This window comes from Siphateles boraxobius, unplaced genomic scaffold (genome assembly GCF_051911475.1).
Source record: "Siphateles boraxobius isolate OS27281-9 unplaced genomic scaffold, OSU_SipBor_1 41, whole genome shotgun sequence".
Taxonomy (NCBI): Eukaryota; Metazoa; Chordata; class Actinopteri; order Cypriniformes; family Leuciscidae; genus Siphateles; species Siphateles boraxobius.
In genome coordinates this window covers 25,625,581-25,646,083 of record NW_027509042.1, presented here as the reverse complement: position 1 = coordinate 25,646,083, position 20,503 = coordinate 25,625,581, and positions in this window count along the sequence as shown.

Genomic DNA, 20,503 nt, shown 5'->3' with positions numbered 1-20,503 from the left:
ATGAGAGATATAGATAAAGTCATGCTTTCATCTCTGGGCAAAATGCTTTTATCAGCTGACATAAATAATGTAACTTTTAGCTTGTGCTAAAGGAAACCAAAACAAAGAATTTCCTTTCAGGGTTTCCACTGGGAAAATATGTGAATACCAGTTACACCCACATAACTTAGCTCATCCTGACTGACATCACTAAGTGTAGTGAGCTCAATAAATATTGGTAGGCTACTAGGTAAACATGGTGTTTTGCAGTGTGTACTTTGATCTTAACACCTTTAACCTTATTATTTAGGTTAGATAAAGTAAGTCGAGTCTGGCCTAAATTATAAGCATTTTAAATTACTTACAGTTTTGTCAGAAGACTTCTCTGGTATGTTCTTATTCAAAGCCTTAAAACATTATAAATCAAAGCCTCGGTAGGCAGTTTTTGTAATCAATTTAATTTCTTTTAACTGGACACTTTTCTTTTTATAATAAACAAAAATGTAAAGGAAAATAAACTTCTTCATTAAAATATAAAATACAATAATCACGCTAAGAATCAAAGGTGTAGTCAGTTCTGGGCTTTGTGTCTTCAGCTTGGGGGTTCTTGTCCTCAGTATCCAGGGTACTGGTGTATCAGTAACCAAAGAGTCAATCAACTCTTCAGTCTTTTATACTCCTGTTGTTTGCTGCCAAAGTTAGAATCTATTTTTCCTGATTGACGTAAGTTGCAACTTTCCCAAAGTTTCCAAGATCCTTCTCGAGGCCTTGTACATTTACATTTAATAATTTAGCAGACGCATTTATCCAAAACGACTTACAAATGAGGAGAGCATTAGAAGCAGTTAAACTAAAAATTGGACAACAATATGTAAGTGCTGTGACCCTTCCCAGTTTGGTCTAATGCAGTATGTGTAATTTAAAAAAATATATATATAGAGAGATATAGAGTATAAAAGAGAAGAGAAAAGAGAAGAAAGTGTTAGGGCCCTACTGTATTTTAACGATCTAAGCATGGATATGGATTCCACCATATCTTTATGTACACTATAATAATCTTTTACATTGTAATCCTTTTATTTTTAATATTTGTCCCTGTGTGTGTAAGAGTGTACTTGCGCTGTGCATCCACCTATAGGCGCATATTACTAATGGCCCTTTTAATAACACAAAAAATACTACGCCATTGACTTTAAGTTTTTGTTGGTCAATGGCGTAGTCTATTTCAGTTGCCTCAAAATAGCAACGCGCCATCAATGCAGCTGAACACACCTCGTTAGGCGCAAATACAGGTGAAACTCGAAAAATTTGAATATTGAGCAACCTTTCATGTATTTCAGTAATTCAAATTAAAAGGTGAAACTATATACATATGCATGATTACACCTTTCAGAGGGCCGACATTTCTGTATTTAACTTTTTTTTATTATTATTGATTTCAAGTAATATTCTAATTTACTGAGACTATGAATTTGGGGTTTTCATAAACTGTTGCACGATATTCAACTAACTTTTGCACGATATTCAAATTTTTCGAGTTTCACCTGAACATTTGCTATTTAAACAATGTGGCACAGGATGTGAAAAAGCTGAAACTAGCAAAAAATAATACATAATACATGGCTAAATATGTGTAACAAAAAGGCATCTACAATATACTAGGAGGCAGGGTAATTGCATTTCCTTGATATTTTACAACAATGGAAAAAATATATATTTGGTGTTTGTCCACTTGCTCATTCATTTAATATATTCACAAAAATCTAACCTTTAATTAAAGTAAAATAATTATGAGGGGGGAAAAATTAGGGAAAAACATTCTCATCATTAATCATAAATATACAGGTGCTTCTCAAAATATTAGCATATTGTGATAAAGTTCATTATTTTCCATTATGTCATGATAAAAATTAAACTTTCATATATTTTAGATTCATTGCACACCAACTGAAATATTTCAGGTCTTTTATTGTTTTAATTCTGATGATTTTGGCATACAGCTCATGAAAACCCCAAATTCCCAGCTCAAAAAAATAGCATATTTCATCCGACCAATAAAATATGTATTTTTAATACAAAAAAAGTCAACCTTCAAATAATTATGTTCAGTTATGCACTCAATACTTGGTCGGGAATCCTTTTGCAGAAATGACTGCTTCAATGCGGCGTGGCATGGAGGCAATCAGCCTGTGGCACTGCTGAGGTGTTATGGAGGCCCAGGATGCTTCGATGGCGGCCTTAAGCTTATCCAGAGAGTTGGATCTTGCGTCTCTCAACTTTCTCTTCACAATGTCCCACACATTCTCTATGGGGTTCAGGTCAGGAGAGTTGGCAGGCCAATTGAGCACAGTAATACCATGGTCAGTAAACCATTTACCAGTGGTTTTGGCACTGTGAGCAGGAGCCAGGTCGTGCTGAAAAATGAAATCTTTATCTCCATAAAGCTTTTCAGCAGATGGAAGCATGAAGTGATCCAAAATCTCCTGATAGCTAGCTGCATTGACCCTGCCCTTGATAAAACACAGTGGACCAACACCAGCAGCTGACATGGCACCCCAGACCATCACTGACTGTGGGTACTTGACACTGGACTTCAGGCATTTTGGCATTTCCTTCTCCCCAGTCTACCTCCAGACTCTGGCACCTTGATTTCCGAATGACATGCAAAATTTGCTTTCATCCGAAAAAAGTACTTTGGACCACTGAGCAACAGTCCAGTGCTCCTTCTCTGTAGCCCAGGTCAGGCGCTTCTGCCGCTGTTTCTGGTTCAAAAGTGGCTTGACCTGGGGAATGCGGCACCTGTAGCCCATTTCCTGCACACGCCTGTGCACGGTGGCTCTGGATGTTTCTACTCCAGACTCAGTCCACTGCTTCCGCAGGTACCCCAAGGTCTGGAATCTCCACAATCTTCCTCAGGGTCCGGTCACCTCTTCTCGTTGTGCAGCGTTTTTTGCCACACTTTTTCCTTCCCACAGACTTCCCACTGAGGTGCCTTGCTACAGCACTCTGGGAACAGCCTATTTGTTCAGAAATTTCTTTCTGTGTCTTACCCTCTTGCTTGAGGGTGTCAATGATGGCCTTCTGGACAGCAGTCAGGTCGGCAGTCTTACCCATGATTGCGGTTTTGAGTAATGAAACAGGCTGGGAGTTTTTAAAAGCTTCAGGAATCTTTTGAAGGTGTTTAGAGTTAATTAGCTGATTCAGATGATTAGGTTAATAGCTAGTTTAGAGACCCTTTTCATGATATGCTAATTTTTTGAGATAGGAATTTTGGGTTTTCATGAGCTGTATGCCAAAATCATCAGCAAAACAATAAAAGACCTGAAATATTTCAGTTGGTGTGCAATGAATCTAAAATATATGAAAGTTTAATTTTTATCATTACATTATGGAAAATAATGAACTTTATCACAATATGCTAATTTTTTGAGAAGGACCTATATATATTTGTATATAACATTTTTTTTATTATATATATATGTGTATATATATAATTATATGTATTTTAGTGTGGGCATCCATTCATTTTATACTTTGTACAATCTATCTTTGCCAAGAAAACACTACAACCTCCATTTACCTATCGACAGGTTTGCAGGGCTGACTCAGTGGACGGCTGCCATGTCACTAAAATGTTTTCAGAAAGCAGGAGGGATTAAAAAAAAACTATCCTCAAAAATCAAACCATAAGATATATATTTTTTAATATATTCAACTGCCTAAAAACAAAACAGGGTTGATTACACGTCTAAATATGTTCACCCTGGCCCATTTATGTACATAATAAAGAGATATAACTACATAAAATCGCAAGTTGGTAACTTAAAAGTCAACATTTGAACCGCTTATATATATATATATATATATATATATATATATATATATATATATATATATATATGCCTTATACTCGACGCGTATTAGGCATATATATGCCGAAAGCCTTATACTCGGCGCGTCTGCACGAAAGCCTTAAGCCCAATTTATACTTCTGCATCGAACTTACGCCGTAGCTACGCCGTAGGCTGTGCGTAGCGCGCGTACCCTTCGGCGTACCCTGACGTGCACCTCTCCAAAAATGTAACAACGCGTCAATTCTACGTGGACGCAAGCGCTGTGATTGGTCTGCTCAAACCGCTCCCTCGGGTTTCACATGCTCCCTCTGCGTGCGTCAACGCGGACAACGACGCAGAAGTATAAATTAAAACCAATGCGTAGTCTACGGCGTAGAGGCTCCGGCGTATGTCCGACGCAGAAGTATAAATCAGCCTTTATACTCGACGCGTCGGCACGAGCGCGAGTCTCCGCTGACTGCGCGCGCACCTCTCCGAGGCGTTTATACTTGATCTTGACGCGCTCGCCGTTGTGCTATTCTGTGAAACGACAGGGGGCGACTCGGAGTAATTCTCCTCTAAACCACCAAGAATCAGCAGTGAAGAAGTAGTTTGCCGTTTATTAGTAGTTTATTAATAGCTGATTCATATTAAAAGAGTAATAAATGCAGTAGGTTTATTGTAGCCTTCTTTTTTGTACAAACTAGTTAAACAACTGAAGCCTTTTTGAAGAGTGTTTAAACCTTAATTTCATCAGCAGGGCTTACTTCTGCTATTGTAAGCTTATTTTGTAAATGTAAGGAGTTACTTTAGACAAGTGCAAACTGGGTCCTAAATGCAAATGTGTTCCTATTCACAAAATGAGATGCTTTTATGGTCGCCCATCAATGCAAATGTACCTGTGTATAGAAGGATCATAAACATGCTGGTACAGACGTACCAGTTCGGCCAGATTCGGCTCGAAGTCGTTAATCTTCGGATGCGGCGCCGCGCGCGATGTTACAAAAAGTGGCGTGCACACCGCCAGGCGAAATGGGGTCTTGCGCACCCAACGCGCACGACCGCCCACACCGCAATGACGTCATTTTACCGCGCGCACATTCGCGCTCTTGCGGACGCGTCGAGTATAAACAAGGTTGAAGGCGCCCCTTGGCGTCACTCTGTGGCAATAGCATCATTAGGAACTCCATTGCTTTCAATGGGAAACATGTGGCGGCAATAACAGACGCGAATTGTATCAGTAGGAAATAGCGTTGAAGAAGTTGTTATGTTCTAGTTACCATTACAAAGCCAGACCACAGCAGGTGAACGGTTACATCTCTTCTTTATTACTCACTCTCAAAAGCACATACAGAACTCGTGCTCCACCTTTCTTTTTCTACGCTTCTTCTCCCCGTATCCCTCTTCTCCACTACCTCCCCCTAGTGGTCTCAGTAAGTATTGCATTGAATAACAGGACACCACATCTCCCCCATTACGTAAAACAATTTCACGTAGTACCAATTAACTAAAAACAGTACTAGATTTCAATAGGAACACATAAACGTAAGCTTTTGCCTTATTACAACTAAGTTCTTTTACGGTAGTTAACAACTGTAATTACTTCTGTTAAATTCTCAATTTCACTTCTTCATTCATAACTCCAACAGAATTACAGAATCATTACAGGACTGATGGACATATTCAATCTCCATCTGCGCTATACCTACATACAGTCAGTAATTCAAACCACTCTACACTCTTATTTAGTCTCATAGTCTTTCAACCAAAAAGGTGGTTTCCACTGACGAACAGAACGTTTTCCTGTGCTCTGTTCAGTGTTCGGAACATTTGCGACTGAAACATCAACAGCAGGCTGATCTGAGGTCGGCTTCATGACCTCTGGAACCAAAAAAAAGTTTGAAGAGTACCACAGTCTTCCATCTGCCAGTCTGTACGTGCTTGGGCCCACTTGCTTCTCTATTTCCACTGGTTGTGTGAACTTTGAGTGTCTTTTGGGAACATGCGTTGGTTTGCGTATACGCACTCTATTGCCCACCTGAAATGTAGACACCCGAGCCCCTCGTTTTGCATCAGAGTATTGCTTCATTTTATTTTGGCGAACCGACACTCGTTGTCTAACTTCTTGGTCACGTGTGGAACTGGAGTGAGATGTGAACACCGTAAGTTTGGTTCTGATTTTCCTGCCGTATAACAGTTCAAATGGCGAAACACCAGTCATTGCATGTGGAGTAGAACGATACGTTTGCAAAAAGTCCAAGACTGTTTGTTTCCACGGTTTCTTTTGCAAAATGGCCATTTGCACACAGTCCTTGAGAACCTTATTAAATCTTTCCACAGCCCCATTAGCCGCAGGATGGTATACAGATGTTTTGGTGTGTGCAATATTTCGTTCGTCCAAGAAAGCGGTAAAGACTGAGGAAAAAAGTTGTGGTCCATTATCTGTTACCAGACTCTCAGGGTTTCCATGCCTACTGAAAACAGAATTCAAGAATCCAATTACTACAGGCGTCGTAATGGAAGACGTAAACGCCACTTCAGGCCATTTTGAGTAATAGTCCGTCAGTGTAATAGCATATCTGCAGTCATAAGCAGCTGTCTCAAAAGGTCCTACTATGTCCAAACCCAACTTCGACCATGGACCGTCCGGAAAAGGCACCGGCTGTAATGGAGAAGCAGTAGTCTTTGCCGTCCTGTCTGACTCCTGTCACAACGAACATGCTGAAATCTGAGTTTGAACCATAGCGTCTATTCCTGGAAACCAATAGAGCTCACGCAACCGCTGCTTGGTCCTTACTATGCCCTGATGATTCTCATGTGCTAAAGTGACCATTGTTCAGCGCAATGTCACAGGCACCACCAACCATGAACCCCGGAACACTAGATTGTTTGTCACACAAAGTTCATGTCGCATTTTGAAGTACGGTTGCAATGGGGAATCCAGGGCTTTGGCTGAAGCTGGCCAACCCTTTTCAATCTGAGCACGCAGAGCAGAAAGCTCAGAACAGGCCATAGGAGCAGCCTCAAACTCCTTTTGAGTAACTGACATAAGAGACATTGACAACAACGCAACTAGCTCAGGTTCTGCATCCGAGTCCATGTCTGTGGTAGATGGCAAGGGCAATCTTGAAAGACAATCAGCTGTACAGTTCAACGAACCTGCACGATAGACCACGTCATAATTAAAGCATAACAGGCGCGCAGCCCATCTAGCTATGCGCATTCCCGCCCTGTCTGCTCCTTCTGTACATAGAAGGGTCGTTAGGGCCTGATGGTTGGTTCGTAAGGTAAACTTACGCCCCCAAAGATAGGTCCTCCGCTTTTCCACCACCCAGACACATGCCAAAGCCTCTTTCTCCACTGTTGCATACTTCCTCTCAGTCTGAGTTAAGGATCTGGAGGCAAAAGCGACTGTCCGCTCTGTGTTGTCTGGATGAATCTGGGTGAACACTGCCCCAAGACCATAATCTGATGCATCTGTAGAGATAATGGATGGTAAATTGGGGTCATACAGTGCTAATGCTGAACTTGCAAGCAACAATTGTTTCACAGTGACAAAGCAGTTCTCCGTTTCCTCGTTCCACTGAAATGGTCCCTCTCGGCGGATACATGCCCGTAAGGGTTCAACAACAATAGCATATTTGGGTATAAACTTATTATACCATGAGAGCATACCCAGGAATGAACGAAGGGCTGGCACATCCTTAGGAGCTGGAGCTTGTACGATTGCCTGTAAGTGCTCAGTATCTGGCTGAACTCCTTGTGCTGTAACCAAGTGTCCCAAAAAACGCAGGCTGTTTTGCCTAATTTGACACTTTTGTTTGTTCAAACGCAACCCAGCCTCCTTTAGTCGGCTCAGTACCGTGTTCAGCGCAACGCCATGTTCCGCTCCTGTGCGTCCAAAGCAATTGAGGTCATCGAGGTAGTTCTGCACGTTTGGTACACCTTTGAGTATGCACTCCATCATCTTTTGGAATACCGACGGTGCTGAAGCCAAACCGTACGGTACCCTGCAAAACCGGAACAGTCCTTCATGTGTGATAAACGCTGTTAAATCACGGCTCTCAGGATGTAAAGGCACTTGATGATATGCGCTCTCAAGATCAATTGTGGAGAAGATTGTAGATCCAGCTAAAGCAGTCAATACTTCCTCCATGTGAGGCAGGGGGTAACTGTCTATTACCACAGCTTTGTTCGGTTCCCTGAGATCTACACACATTCTTATGGCACCAGTCTTTTTCATTGTAACCACAATCGGTGACACCCATGGAGATGCATCTATTTTTGGGCCTAAAAAAGCTCCTCCCCTCACAAACTGCAAGCCGGACAGTTCTCGCTTCTCGCAGTGGATCTGACACCTGCGAGATCAATGATGGATATCGCGGGATTCACGCTCGTGCACAGTGTTGCTAATAAACTGGATGTAATTTAAGTTCTGTTGCTTTTATATGAAAATAAATATAATGAACAAGACACCCAAAGTACTTGTTATTTAATTCCATTCCAAATAAGTGTTTATCAATCATTTTTTCTTTAATATAGACATAGGCTATGTGTATATATATATATATATATATATATATATATATATATATACTGTATATATATACTGTATACACGAAGAGTTCAGATGCAAAAGCCTCTAAGTGCCATCTGAAATTTTCTTCTACAATGATAATTTTTATCAAGCTCGTATATTTAAGTTCAGTAATTTCACTTAAATGACAATTAACAGGTAATTTTCATTGACATTTAATTGAAATTAATGAACTAAAATATACGAGCTTGATAAAAATTATAATTTTAGAAGAAATTTTCAGATAGCTCTTAGAGGCTTTTGCATCTGAACTCTTCATATATATACCCAAATGGGTAACATGTCTACAAATACGCTGTTGAACATCTGCGACCTAAATTGATAACACTTTACTGACAGAATGTTTCATAGCAGTTTACATGTTACATACAGTGTAATGATTGCTACAAAACATTTAATAGACAATATACAGATAGTAACCTGATGAGAGTAAGCAGATATGTACTTGTAAAGTAACTTATAGTCAGCAGACTATCAATAGACTATCTATAGGGGGACCATCAAAATAAAGTGTTACCGACTAATAACATTTCTACTACAATTCCTCTCTTTTTATCATTCAGATTACCCAATCATAATAATAAAAATAATAGAACAAATTTAAAGTCATATCATCACACGTATACTCTTCATCTCTGGTTACCATTACACATCTCGAAACCCACAAGGCATTTCAACTATGGAAGCTTATGTGTAGCAATATTCAATCTGAAATGCAATATGCAAAATGATAATGCAATATGTAAAATGGCAATGCAATATGTAAAATGGCAATGCATTTCTGTATTTAAATTTACATTTTTCATTACATTTGTGCAACGTTTGGTGCAAAATGAAAATGAAAATTCAATTATATAATTTACATTTGCCATTTCATACATATGTTTTAATATGTAAATTGAATACATATTTTAACGCTTTATAAGTTGCAAAATTAAAATGAAAATGTATTAAAGAAATTATTAGATCTGTTTAAAATGTTCAAGCAAAAACTGTAGCAAAATGATCATTTAAATGTTATTTTTCTTAATTGCATTTACACTCACAGTTAAGACACTTGCGATTGCGTTTTCATTAAATGTCCCGCAATGAATGTAGCAAAATTCAATGTGCAAATTGAAAATGCATTCCGAGCCAATCACGCCCCCGCCCCGCCCCCTCCCTCCCTCCCTCCCGCCCGCCCGCCCGCCCGCCCGCTCTTGTCAATCACTGCATCAGGGCGGGGCTCGGCAACATTTTGAGGTGTTGGAAGGAAACGTGGCGGCGGCAGAGCTGATACGAGCGTACATTTACTGGCAGATGAAGAGGATCGTGAACAGAGAAATTGTAGTGTTTCCGAAGATTATTATGCGGCGTCTGCAGGTGATAGAACCAGTGCGTTGTTGGACCGTCTGGGAGAATGTTCTGCCTTATCACCCGTTTGATGTCATCATTATGCTGTGGTGTTGTTGTCTGATGCAGGACTCTGTTAATGCTTGTTTCGTTTTGTATTAAATATCCTCATTGTCTGATACACATATGCTTAACTTTATTCTTATTAATATTAACTATAATTACCCAATAATGTTGGAGATCCTACAGGTTTTCTTTACACATGCATTGGCCTACTCTGAGATCACAGAATATGACGGGTCAAATTCATAGCTACCAAACAATTTGACCGCTCTTTATTTCTTCAAAAACTGACTGTAATTTTCAATAAAGTGACTCATGTGATGTATGACCATCTCCCATTTATATTTTATTAAGCATATTGATTAGATATATTAATATACTAGCTATGTGTTGCGGAATCTGACGGTTCATAGCCTTTACATCCTGGAAAATGTGTCCGCTCTTTTATTTCACCATATCTGAATGTAATCTTCAATAAAGTGACTCATTTGATGTTTAACCATCTCCCTTTTCTATTTTATAAAGCATATTGATCAGATATTTATAAATATATAGGGCCATCACGGAATCTGATGGGTTTCGATGCCACCGTCTATAATTGGTCTAATATTTTAAAAACTGAAGCTGCACAAACAAAACTTTAACCGGCACAAACGAACGAGACTATTTTATTTGGAGGATGTGGGGGGCTGGGTGACCTCAGAATGACCTATAAATATTCTTTAAATATGTATTAAATATCTAAAAAATTGAAGCAGCACAAACAATAAAGCAAAGTAACAGCACAAATGAAGTAAAAACGATTGAGCCTATTTTGCCGACGTTTTGCATTGGGTGGGGGCGGGGCCAACTTCACGCAGTGATTGACAAGAGCGGGAGGGAGAGAGGGGGCGGGACGGGGACGTGATTGGCTCGGAATGCATTTTCAATTTGCACATTGAATTTTGCTACATTCATTGCGGGACATTTAATGAAAATGCAATCGCAAGTGTCTTAACTGTGAGTGTAAATGCAATTAAGAAAAATAACATTTAAATTATCATTTTGCTACAGTTTTTGCTTGAACATTTTAAACAGATCTAATAATTTCTTTAATACATTTTTATTTTAATTTTGCAACTTATAAAGCGTTAAAATATGTATTCAATTTACATATAAAAACATATGTATGAAATGGCAAATGTAAATTATATAGTTGAATTATCATTTTCATTTTGCACCAAACGTTGCACAAATGTAATGGAAAATGTAAATTTAAATACAGAAATGCATTGCCATTTTACATATTGCATTGTCATTTTACATATTGCATTATCATTTTGCATGTTGCATTTCAAATTGAATATTGCTACACATAAGCTTCCATATTCAACAGGCTAAGAAATACAAAGAAATAAAAGTAGAATAAAATCCCTCATTTCGACCCCTCTCCTTGTACGTCATCACATAGCGGATAACCACAGCTTTTAACCTTCTGTTCATATCAAAAACATTCATAGAAAGAAAAAGAAAAGAAAACCATACAATGTAACACATGTCACAGTAGCTCCCACTACTTGTATCATCATATTTTGTTCATCCAATTGAACAGACTCCCAGCTTTAACCAGTCTCTGTACTGAGCTGGAACCACACATTATAATGCATGGTAAACATAACAATATTGATAATCCTATCGCTGAAATTGGTAGTACAGTTTTGCAACAGTACCCCCCAAAGATTAACCAATCTTATCTATTTACCATCAATCCACGCCCATTTCTATATATCCCCTCCATTTTCCTAACCATAATTTCCAAACTTTTAATTCGATTCAGCCAATGGTTTTACTTAGTAAGCTCTATTTAACACCATATTTAATAAAATCTATCCAGAAAGGTTTTATTATTTTTTATCCATTCTTTTAACCAATGTAGTTGTTCAAAATTAACTCAAATATTTCCATTACGGACCATCTTTTAGCTTATTTACATACAGATTTTCCAATGATCGGCCTTTCTTACCCTTAATGGAAAGCCTAATCAAGTTTCTTCACTAATAATCACTATAATTTACCTGAAATATTTTCTAATGCATCCTTCACCAATCGAATCATTTGATCTAAGCCCTATTTTGATTCAATCAAATAAAATCATCAAAATCATCACAAAAACAGATTATTTTGCTAAACTCAAACCATTAGTTGGTGCATCTTCCTCCAGGTGTGATGGTCATCTCGTTTGCCCCATGGACATTCCGTCTTCACCAGGGTGACTCTTTGCGAGTCGTTGCCGTAGTCTTTCCCTCGTCGGTGAGGGAGGCTGTTACTAGCACGAGCCTTTGACCCCTCACTTTGCGCTCTATATGATGGTTGAGGCCTGTCAGTGTCTAAGGTGAGAGGCTTTGACCCAGGTGTCCCACTCTCCAACGTTTTTCTGATCATTACCCGATTTGCTCCTTAGATCACGACGCACCCCCACTGGAGTGAACCATCTCCTGCTTTGACCTGTGAATGGAAACCAAGGTTTTGTTAGTGACCACTTGTCTAGCTGGTCGTCCCTTTTGGTGTGACCTGTGGAATTTTCACCATTTGTTCACCTTGCTGATGATATGCATAAAGAATTTCAAGTTTATTCTCAACACTTGTCCAATTCAACTCTGTTTCTTCTCATTTTACAAATCATCTTATCACTAAATAATTTCTTCCTCACTTAATAGCACTCAGAGTCCTTTTCCTCTGAAAAACATTCAACCCAGTTTGCTCATGTCAACAACACAACATTTATACATTTGGAACAGAATCAGTTCTGTTTGATTCAATCCATCCTGACATCCTGCAAAAAGAACATTTTAAGATATGCGCTGTCCAGGTGTGGCCCTGTTTCTCTCTGCCACACTAATAACCCAGGCCAGGATAGTTAGTCAAATTCATCCATAGCCATTATCTTATTGGACACACTCTGCCCTGTATCAAAGTCTGCATGCTCTGTAAAGAAAAACAAATGTCAAGGTTATTTTCAGATAGTAAGGTACACATAGTTTCTTTTGTATGCTGTGCTGCCGCGGCCTTCGCTGCCGCATCTGCCCTGGCGTTTCCTGCTGAAACAGTCCTGCAAATACAGTTACAGGCAGCAATTTTGTTAGGGAGAAGAATGGCTTCTTGCCAGGCTTTTACCCAATCAAGCTCAGTGTCTTCCCAACATATATTGTCCCCTAGTAAACCATATTTTGGCCATATTTGGCAATTGTTACCATCCCCCTTTTGATGCAATGATTCAACTCTTGCATCAATCTAACATAATGGTGTTTGTATAAAGTTTGCCATCATCACTAACCCAAACGTTGTCCTAAAGCCAAATTTCCTCAGACATCTTTCTCTGCCTCTGAAACAAAAATATTACTTAAAGCCACAATCACATCTTCTTATCAGAGTATGTGAAGGGCAACGGCCCTCAGTCTTACAGTGTATCCTGCTTTTCAGGCCTGTTGTTTGGTCTCTTAAGCCAGTAATCTACAAACATTTTCAAAGTCATCAATTGTTTCTGTCAGGTCAGGTCGTACTGTACAGACTTGGTCAATGTCAGTCAAACAACATTTTCCCCCTTTGTTCACAATATTCATAAATGTGAAGGACTCTCTGGATAATTTGATATTGACTTAGCCAATATGTCACTTTTGTTGTTGCCTTCAAATCTATAACATTTTAGTTTATCTCAACCCATTATGGACGATGATCGTCCCATGTTCTGCATCATCTTTTCATCAGATTGACTCAACAGAATGAACAGCTTCTTCAAAATTTGTCATTTGCCTTACCATATTGTAGTGGCTAATGACACAATTTACACACTATTCAGACGGAGTATTAGTACCCCAAACTAACATATACACCAAATAGAGTGCAGTCACCATCACACACACTCATATTAGACACATATTTTAACTGTTCATCTTCAATGTTTGCTTTTCATTATTTCATCTCTAAAAAGATTTAAATTTTAAGTAAGATTTTAAACTTCACATTTTACACTAGCTTTTATCTAATTTTACATGGTCTCTTAACCAGTTTCAAAGCATGTCTGTTCATTAATCATTTGATTTTAGAAAAGTCAGCTGGGTTGTTTTGGTTCATTATCACTATGTTGCTTCAGCTTGCTCTGGCAGGCCGATAACAAAAAGACAGACACAGTTACCCTCCCTTCCTCCACTCAAGCAGTCTCTCACTATAAACAAATACTATTTTCAACAGCCTCCTAAGACTGTAATTTAGACAAAATGTAATATTAAATTCATTACATTAACCTTTTACCATTCACCTTTGTTATCCAGACTTTTCTCAAATCTATAAAGCTGTCTTCATCTTTAGCCACAACCATGCCTAACGACCTTCAGGAGTTAAAACTGTTATAGACATATTATGTTATAGACAGATATCATTTTAAATCATCCTTTTAGTACTTTTACTTTTTTACAACTCATATTAGCAGTCATTATCTGTAATTTTACCTCAACCTTTATTCATCAATTCACTTATAAAAATTACTATTATAGATATTTTCTTCAAAAGGATTCACTAAGACTTCAATCCTTTGACCTTGTTTTTATCTCTTGTTCTTTCTCAGACGAAAATGTTAATATCATCATATTAAACACTGATCTACTTTCAAGCCCACATTAACACCAGAAATTTATATCACTTTATTACACTTTGTTTTTTTACACCTTCTCGGTGGGCATTTACAGTTACGTGTTAAATTGTCCTGCTGACCACAATTAAAGCACTCTCAGTCGGCTCCAACTTACTGCACACTCTTGAAGCAGTGTGTCCCATTCAGGAATGCAAACAGAGCCACTGATAAGCAGTTCTCTGTATTATTTTACAGTCCACCAGTGGCGGATTCAATCCCAATAGCCGAATCATAATCTTTATCATTATTATTGGCAGAACATTAATTTTCATAAGCTGCATCGAAATGCTCAAAATATTCGAAGTTGTTTTCACAAAGTTTTAATTTAACTTTAGTCATACTTGTCCAGGGAAATTATCCTGACCCATAATTTCATTTATAAAACAGACAATATCTTTTGTTTCAATGACTTAATATCAACAAAATATCCAACATTATAGATTTCCAGAATCTTTGGTCAAAGTTGTCTTTATATTTTACTAATTTGGTATTATCATCAACAACCCTAATTACAGAACAAGTACATATCTAACATCCGGAAACCGGGCTGAATAAGCAAACCCTGTTGCTGTACCCCCAGCATAGCTGGACCCTTAAGGTTCAAAACACAATGGTTGTCAAACTAAAACTAAACATAATTTCAATCATTATTTTACCATTAAAATATAGAATTGTTCCCCATTTTGCTTAATGAAACATTCCTTATCTTTATATCACATTAATCCCCGTTAATCATACTCAATGCCTTATTTTTATTCTGAAACTCATTTTTCATACCATTTAAACAGTTAATTTGACTTCCATAAATTCTGTCAGACATTTTATTTCCATCACATATAGTTTTCTACTATATTTCTACCATCTTTCCCTACATGCCAGTTCCTTCTGCATCCTCTATTCTACATGCTAATTCTTTCTTTTCTATACATGCCAGTTCCTTCATTATCTAACCAGTACATGATTGTTTGCTTACAATCCCCACACACGTCACACACACCAACCTTTTTGTTTTTCAACTTCCCTCTTCCATCAAGTCTCTCACTTACAGTTCCCTCTATTTCACACAGACAGCCTTATAGCTGCTTGCTACTTCAATCCTTATCTTGTAAATTTAAGATCTCTAGACATCTAATATCATCCATCCATTTACTGTATGAAGAAGTAAAAACTTTATTTCTCCTGGCAGTTCGACTTTTTTTTTTATCTGCCTATTCACACATGTTGAACGCAGCCATAACCTTTATGTTTCTCACTGCCCTGTTCAACTGATTCCCGCACTACTTTTAATCTCGTAGCGCTCAATGTTCCCTCCCTGGGAAAATCATAATATTTGATTAAACTTTTTAATACCCTGCATGCATTTTCTCCCCGTAATTCTTTCAGCATTTGACAGAAAACCGGTATATCAAATTTGCCAAGCTTGTTTTGAGATTTCCCCATACTGGCTGTTTCTGTTTCTCTGTGGATTTACCAATTTGACGCGCGTCTAATAATCTGTCAGACGTCTCCGACAGATCCGATTTTTAACCTAAAATTGGCCAGGGGTCGTTGATTGTGGTTCACCCAAAATCAGTATTTCAGTTAGCCTTAATTAACTTTTGGTGTGGCAAAACCTCTTGACCTGTTCGTAGGTCTCAATTTCCCACTTTTGCGAGAGCTCAATCCTCGGTCAAAACTTCTTGACTCAGCCTCAGTTTAGAAAATCTCTTGACCTGTTTAAGGGTCTCAATTTCTTGGTTGAGGACCTTAAATCTCTTGATCTCGCACCATAGAAAACAGTCTCAGCCAGTATAGTTTACTCACTCTTATACCAAAAGGAAAATATTTTAGCCCAAAAGAAAATATTTTAGCTGTCTCTTACCAGAGATGTTTTGGGTTGCCACGGGTTCGCTTTCATTCAATTCCAGTGGAGTTTCTCCTGGCCCTGATAGCGGTCAGCCCCTCTCTCTAAAGCTTACGAGGTAGAGTTGGAACTGCTCAGTCCAGGATGATCAATCACCGTCCGCTCTCAGGTCCAGAAGGCACTTCCAAGGAATCCCACTTCTGACACAAAATTGTTGTGGCAAAAATTCTGTTAAACATCATCACTGCGTAAGAGACACTCAAATTAATAAAAAAGAAAAGTATTTATTCTTGCAAGAATAGGTTCAGTCTAGTACACGGAAGTTACGCTGTGCAAGAGAGTGACACACAACAGGAAGATATGAGACAGCCTTTATACTCTTTTCAAGGTTCCTCCTCACCCGCTGTACCTTTCACCCACCCAGATAAGGTCCTTACTGCTGTTCAGTTTCTATTTTAAGACACAAACTGGTACTGAAATAAACTGGCCAAAACTGACCGTCCCTAAGGTCAGAGGTCCTGTCCCATATGTTCCTGAAACGTCACGCACAAGCACGTACACATACTTTTATAAATTGAATAGGTTCTTTCTCTTATGATACCTGTTTGGGATCAATGACTATTAAAATTTCTACTACAAATGACATTGCATAACCCATAGAGATCGCACTGTCCGAGAGTTTGGGAATATTCACACATAACATATATCTATATGTATATACACCTAAAACATGATATCCGAGTTTTAAAATCCAACATTTTAAAAGAGAACAATACATCACGGTTGTTTAAACCAATCAACATTAAGCTGTGTCGTCAGCAAGTCGTTTCCCATCATGCTTTTGATCAACGCAGTCGGTGGAGAGCAACTGCGCGCGACTGCAAAATCCGACACGTGCGCCTTGCGCTCGCGAGAGCTTTTTGACACACGTCAGCATGACCATAGACATCATATAGAGACTAGATGCCCTATTGGCCGCTGTGGCGCAAGAAATGCGGCCGCATCTTAAACCGGCCACACTCCTATTTGCGTTGCATAGCAGCAGTAGATGCCAGAGCACTGTGCAGCATATTACTGCTCAAATCGGCGGACCATAACTCTGGGATTACTTTTCACAAGTAAGATTTAACATTTAACATTACCGTACTATTGGTTGTATTTTGTGAACAAAATATTCAATGTGTCCTGTATCGTAGCTACGTGTATGACCTTTGGAGCAAAAAAAAACGTGTGAAAATCAATTTGGTATTCAGTGAGATATGATTAATTAAATCGGCTGGCAGCTCATTGCACCTGCCAAACAGATTACACTGAGCGGGTGACCGGTTTAAGATGGCGGCCCCACGGCTCGTCCGCGCCAATAGGCAGTAGCGGTTGATAGGGAGTCTATCTATATGATGTCTATGAGCATGACATCAGAGCAAGGCGGACCGCTCTCGGACACATTTCTAACCAGCATGCATTGCGCGCTGATCACCGTTGATCGGTTCTGCGCAGATCTTGCTCATCTCAAACAAGCCTAATGTTTGCTATCCACCTTATTCCTGACGAGCTTACTGCGTTTTGAATTATGGGTGGCACTTCCGGTTTGGGGAACTCCCATTCAAAAAGACTGAAACGAATCATTTCAAATCATAAGGTTGCCCTGCAAATAAAGCTGATCCGTCAGTTTGACTCAATGAGCTATCAGTTTTATTTCATGTTTTATCTAAGAATAACATCAGAATAACGTAACACTTGGTATTTTAACGTGACATGTTATAACAAGAATATCTATAGTAAGAGCTCTGCATTCTTTTCCTCGTGATTATTTTCTTTTTTACTTTTGAATTTCGCTGTAATAGTATGATAAAGGTCAACATATACTGCACATTTGTGGTCTGTTCTCCCGATTTAATTTACGATGTAGCGGTTACCACCGATTCACTGGAATACTCCCCAAATCCTGCACGTCTCTTTCCAGGTTTGGTTTCACAGGTAAATTTACAATTTATTATCTGTCAAAATGACTGAAATCACTTTAAAATAGTATCACGCAATGCTGAAGTAAAACATTTTTTTATTATTAAGGCAACGTATGTTACATAATACAGATTACCGCCGATGTTGCTGTGGAAAGATACTTTTTCATAGATTATTCATGGTCTGTTGAAAGTACCTTGTTTACGCTTTTACACTTTTAAATGTCCTTTTAATGTTCAATGGTTGAAGGGTAAGTAGAATAATGTAATGTCATCGTACACGGTTTAAAAATATATTATTGCGTCCAGAGCTAGTCTTTCACTGATTGTTTACAGCTTAACGGAAGTTACACCCATAATTCGCGCAAAGCGTCATGGGGCGCAGGAATACTGTGGATAATGCAGGGCTGCCGACTCTCACGCATTGAGCGTGAGACTCACGCAATTGACCCAATTCTCACGCTCTAACGCCACACCCCCGATTTCTCACGCTGAAGTGTCAACCCGGTCGGTCAAATGCCTGAAAGATGAGTTTATCTATATATCTACCTGTTGAGCCACTCGTGATCGACTAGTTATAACGCAAATTCGTTAAAATATCCCGTAATCTATCTAGAGCAAGCGTGCATGCGAGACAGATGTTGTGCTTCAAACCGCGCGCGCGAAAGACAGAGAGGTAAGCGAGCAGCAGAGCCGTTAAATATGAGAGTTGCGACACACTCTGATCTCGCCGCCACGCGGTCACGTGGTTTATGAAGCTCTCAATAGTTCCAAACAAATCCGCGTTGCCAATGATTTTAAAGCGGGGCAGACAGCAGCAGCTGTATTTACAGCAATTATCGGTAAATATTGACGCAAAATTACACTGATTTTTACGTTGACACTTAAATGGCTTGCATATAATAGCATATTTTTTTCTGGGGAGTAGCAGAAACGGCATTAATACGTTTTTGTGTTTATTTTTGGAGGGAAATGGGGTGTTCCCATAAAGTAGAATACGTTTACAGCACAGCAACGACCATTTACAGCACATTTCTGTAAATTTGATGGAGAGACGGCATTAACGTTAACTGTGTGGTCAGTTGAAATGGAGATATGGTTACTGATACTGACTGGAATAATTCATAACGGGATTCATTTCAGTATACATTTACATACTGTACACAGTACATAGTAGCCTATGCATGGCTATGTGTGTGTGTTCTGATGAATGGTTTGAAGGGATGTAGGGGTACATTAGCCATACTAAAATTAATCCTATACCGTTAATGTTAGATCGTATATATTGTTATTTCACTCAGTAACCATCTCTCCAGTTCCACACACACACACACACACACACACACACACACACACACACACACACACACACACACACACACACACACACACACACACACACACACACATATATATATATATTGTGTGTGTGTGTATGCATACTCTACCAGCCAAAGTTTTAGATCAGTAGGCTACGATTTTTAATGTTTTTTAAATAAGTAATCTCTTCTGCTTACCAAAGCTGCATTTATTTGATTAAAAATACACATTTAAAAAAAAATATATACATATAATGACAATTTAAAATCTCATTTATTCTTGTGATCAAAGCTGAATTTTCAGCATCAGATCCTTCAGAAATCATTCTAATATGTGGATTTGATGCATATTGTTATTTCACTCAGTAACCATCTCTCCAGTTCCACACACACACACACACACACACACACACACACACACACACACACACACACACACACACACACACACACACACACACACACACACACACACACACACACACACACACACACACATATATATATATATATTGTGTGTGTGTGTATGCATACTCTACCAGCCAAAGTTTTAGATCAGTAGGCTACGATTTTTAATGTTTTTTAAATAAGTAATCTCTTCTGCTTACCAAAGCTGCATTTATTTGATTAAAAATACACATTTAAAAAAAAATATATACATATAATGACAATTTAAAATCTCATTTATTCTTGTGATCAAAGCTGAATTTTCAGCATCAGATCCTTCAGAAATCATTCTAATATGTGGATTTGATGCTCAAAAAACATTCATTATTATTATCAATGCTGAAAACAGTTGCGTACAATTTATTTCAGGATTTTTTGATGAATAGAAAGTTCAAAAGAAGTGTTTATTTGAAATAGGATCTTTTGTAACATTATAAATGTCTTTACTTTAACTTTTGATCAA